This window comes from Piliocolobus tephrosceles, chromosome 3 (assembly GCF_002776525.5).
Source record: "Piliocolobus tephrosceles isolate RC106 chromosome 3, ASM277652v3, whole genome shotgun sequence".
NCBI lineage: Eukaryota > Metazoa > Chordata > Mammalia > Primates > Cercopithecidae > Piliocolobus > Piliocolobus tephrosceles.
In genome coordinates this window covers 36,812,386-36,816,792 of record NC_045436.1, presented here as the reverse complement: position 1 = coordinate 36,816,792, position 4,407 = coordinate 36,812,386, and the positions used below count along the sequence as shown (strand labels likewise).

At 48.9% G+C, this 4,407-nt stretch overlaps 1 long non-coding RNA gene across 1 annotated transcript; it reads left to right on the top strand.

Moving 5' to 3' along the window:
- Positions 1–583: 583 nt before the first annotated feature.
- LOC116418734 lies at positions 584–3,819 on the top strand. The gene is made up of 2 exons (XR_004228872.1): positions 584–644; positions 3,372–3,819. It is a non-coding gene; the product is annotated as an uncharacterized LOC116418734 (long non-coding RNA).
- The last annotated feature ends 588 nt before the right edge of the window (positions 3,820–4,407 follow it).

The window sequence follows — 4,407 nt, the reverse complement described above, 5'->3', positions numbered from 1 at the left end:
TGGGCAGTGCCCTCATTTCTTCTTACCCTTTGTCTTCTTTCTGCCCAAAATACAGATCTGACGGCTGGAGCTCTAGCAGTTATACTGAGCTATGATGTGAATGTAAAGCTTGCAGCCAGGTACTAGAAAGAGTGAAACAGAAGGCTAGACAGAGTTAAGACCCTGAAGAGCCTCTGTACTAGTTCAGGGCTGCTTAGTTCTGTATTTATTTTATGTGAGAGAAATAAACCTCTAACTTAGTTAAGCCACTTTGGTTAGTTCTTGTTAATAACAATTCGTCTCAGTGACTAACTGGAATAATTTCAAAACTTTATTTCCTGTCTTTATTGATGTTTGTCGCAAGATTTCTTTACCTATGGCTTTCAGTTCAAATGTCACTTCTTTAGGGCTACCTTCTTTTACCAACCACCATATCTAAAGTTGCCACACATGTTATTATATGCTCTGTCATGCTGTCCTGGCTGATGTTCCTTATTGTGCCTTTCATACCAGCAAACACCAGCAATTAATTCTTTCCTTCCTTCCTTCCTTCCTTCCTTCCTTCCTTCCTTCCTTCCTTCCTTCCTTCCTTCCTTCCCTCCCTCCTTCTCTCCTTCTTTCTTTCCTTCCCCTTCCTTGCTTCTCTGTGTTCCTTGCTGGAGACGGTAAGTTCTACGAAGGCAGAGATCCTGCCTGCCTTGCACCTTGCCTGTTGCTGGGAGAGAGCCTGGCACATGGCATTTTCTGGATAAGTATGTGTGGAATGGATAAGCCTGTGTGAGAACCAAAATGGGACACTGGGAGTAGGTGGTGCTGTTGAAAAGTTTCCTTAGGGGAAATCCAAGAAGCCCGAGTGGAAACCCTGTCAGTGCAAGTGGTTAAGAATCCAGGGTACTAAGGAGGAGGGTGATGCAGACTTTCCCTAATCCTTCTCCTCCAGAGTGTAAAGCACAGTCACTCAGGGCCCCATTGCCTAAGCAGAACATGAGTTCACACTCATTACCTGAACCCACTATTGCTTTTGGGGTCTGGAGTGGAGGCATCTTTTGGATTCTGGTGGCATAGATGACTGGTTAGCTACCAATACCTTAGTGACAGAGTCCCCCCAGATGATTATGTCTCTCTGCCTTCCTTGCCTCTTGTTGGCCTCTACCAGCTGGCTGTGCTGTATGATCTTGAATTCCTAAAGCTTCCATGTCAGGATCTAGCTTGGTCCCATGGAGAAACAACCACCCTGAGACTAGGGAAGAAGGGTTGTTAACTGAGCCCCCAACATCCCTGTGGCACAGGCCTTTTTCTCCCTGGAAGATATTTGACAGAAATGGTTTGGTTTCTTGGTTAAATCCCACTAGTCTCAGCTGCCCAGGCCAGGTCTCACTCTGTATTAGTCCATTTTCACACTGCTGTAAAGAACTACCTGAGACTGAGTCATTTATAAAGGAAAGAGGTTTAATTGACTCACAGTTCCACGTGGCTGGAGAGGTCTCAGGAAATTTACAATCATGGTGGAAGGCAAAGGGGAAGCAAGACGAATCTTACATGGCAGTAGGAGGTAATGGGAAGGTACCACACTTTTAGAACCATCAGATCTCACGAGAACTTACTCACAATCAGGAGAACACCATGGGGGGAACCGCCCCCATGATCCGATCACCTCCCACCAGGTCCTCCCTTGACATGTGAAGATTACAATTCTAGATGAGATTTGGGTGGGGATGCAGAGCCAAACGGGATCACATTCCTTCATGGAGCCTTGAGCAATTTCTTTGGTTCACGCGGGTTTTTTCTGTTCTGATCGCCATGCCTCTCATTTTGATGTCATTTGTTCATTTACTCTCTCATTCATTTAACTAAAAATTTGGTTAGAGCCTCCTCTGTGTGGGGCGCTATGCCAGTCACTGGGGGTTAGAATGAGAGCAAACATAGACATGGTCCCCACTGATCACATATCAATTATCTAGCAGATGTTTCCAGTCTGCAGTGCTTTGGCAGTCACCAAGTAGAATAAATGCAAGGCCACAGTTAGGTGACATACACAAAGCAGACAACACTAAACAGCTTTCAGCCACCAGACTGCAAGCACTCATCTCATGCCAGCTTGGTGACAGCTGCAAAAAAAGCTTTCCCATGGGCCACAACCTGTTTCATGCTTTGAAGGCGGCAGACTGTGCATATCTGTGAGCTGCTGTTTCGTGTGTCCTCCTGGGGCTGGAGCTGAGAGCAGGACTGTCAGGAGGTTGCTGTGGGCAGTGGACTCTGAAGGGCAGTCCTGCTTTCTGAGAGACGGCTGCTGAGCACAAGTGTGGGAGAAGGAGAACTGTCACCCCACAGAGAAGCGAGACTTAAGGTCTGGGGGACTAAGAGGCAGAGGGGGTGGAGGTTTTGATTCTTTCAGTGAAAACCCATGAGCCCACAGCAGGGTGGCACAAAAGCCAGCTGAAGAGTCACAGAAGAGCCTTAAATGGCACCATCCAAGGGGCAGAGAGGCTGTCCTTCTTCTTCTCCTGCGTGTGGGTGGGGGTGGGGCTGGGGCTGGGTCACGCAGAGCCTGCCTTTCCCTGCTCAGCAAGCTCAAACATGCCCTTAACACAACTGGTCAACCAGTGCACTGTGTTCCATGACCTCAAATACAAATGCAATCAACTCTCCATTTTAACATTACTTCTTAATCTAGAATCCAAGCAACCCAAAAGCCTATTGTTCCTATGGTCGACCGGTATGACTAAGAGGCAGCTTCTATGTTATACCACAGAGCCAGCAAGATGTAGCCAGCCCCCCACATGGCTCACAAGTGCAGCACTGTGTCCAAGGGTAATTTACACTCAGGACGATGTCCCTGGGCCCCTGCTGGATTCTGAGGTGTCGATGAACCAGCACGGATGGGCTGTGTTCTGGAGCACTTTAACCTTGGGTATGTTTCACTGGAACTTGATTCTTTGAAAATGGCACGGCGTCTCTGGCATCCAGTTCATTAGAATGTTGAAGCAACCAGACCAGCCCATGGTTGACCTTGCTGGGCCGGCTGTGTTTACTGAACGCGTGTGGAGCACCCACTTTGTTATGATCTGTCTGTTTTTAATCCCACCTGGCTTCTCCCTGCCACCCAGAACACTCTGGGCTGCGCCGGCCCCTGTGCTGCAGACGGCTCAGGGAATGTAAATTCATTTTGGAGATTAAGCAAATCACAATTAAGAGGGCAAATCTCTTAGAGGAAAGAAAACCATAAACAGTGATGCAGTCCAGCCAAAATTACCTGCTGCTTTAAGCACCTGTTTATCTGCCCTTTCACTGAGTGTGGTGAGTATTTGGGAGTTGACCTTCGTGGCTCTGTGGCTCTGGAAGCTTCAGCATGTGGTTTTGTTGGCAGATCTTCATTCCTGGTGTTTCCCCAGGCTGTGAACTCTCAATTGCTGGGGACCAGAGCTTCAGTGGACCTCACTCCAGCACGTGCTCCACCCACACGCGTGGGCCTGCCTTCACCGGGATGCATAAGGCTTCCAAGGGAAACCGCCGAGATTCCTTGGGACCAGCAATGTGATGCAGTGAGGCTGTGGGAGTGAAGAGGAAGCAGCAGCGCCGGCCGACAGGGTGTCTGCTGAGATTCTGTTTCCTCCAGGTGGCCCTGGGAAGGGGTGGAAGCTGCCCTCACCCAGAGAGCCCAGTGGAACAGCCACTGGTGACCTCCAACCCTAAGGCTCCAGAGTGATTCCCAGCTTCTACCACTTCACTACTGCCGCACTCCCCTCCTTCCCCGCTCTCTTCCTGCACCTGTTATGGTTTGAATTGTGTGCCCCATCCCCAAAATAGAGATATGTTGAAATAGAGAAGCTCTTACCCCAATTCCTCAGAATGTGACCTCATTTGGAAAGAGGATCGTTGCAGATGTGCTCAGTTAGATGGAGTCATACTAGAGTAGGGGGAGCTGCTAATCCTAGATGACTGGTGTCCTTATATGTACGCAGCCACGTGAACACAGACATACAGGGAGAACCCGGTGGGAGGACAAAGGCAAAGACTGGAGTGATGAGGCTGCAAGCCTAGAAACCCCAAAGACTGCCAGCAAGCCCGCAGAAGCTAGAAGAGTCAAGGAAGGACTCCCCTGTGACTTTCAGAGGTGGCATGGCCCTGCTAGCACCTTGACCTCTCGCAGCCTCTGGAACTGTGGGAGAATAAATTTCCTCTGTTTTAGTCCATCCGATTTGCAGTACTGTGGCACAGCAGCTAATAGGCAGGAAACCAATACACCCTCCCCGCTCATTAGGTTGCCCAAGAGGTTAGTTTGTTGTGAAGCTCATGGAGTGTGAGATTTGGATCCTTCCTTGTGCAGGCTCCTTCCAAAGCCCTGTACCTCATTTTCTGTTTGCAATTTTGTATGCTTTCTCTTAAAAAATGCTCCCCCCCAAATTGGGTAAGATTTGAACTCCACAA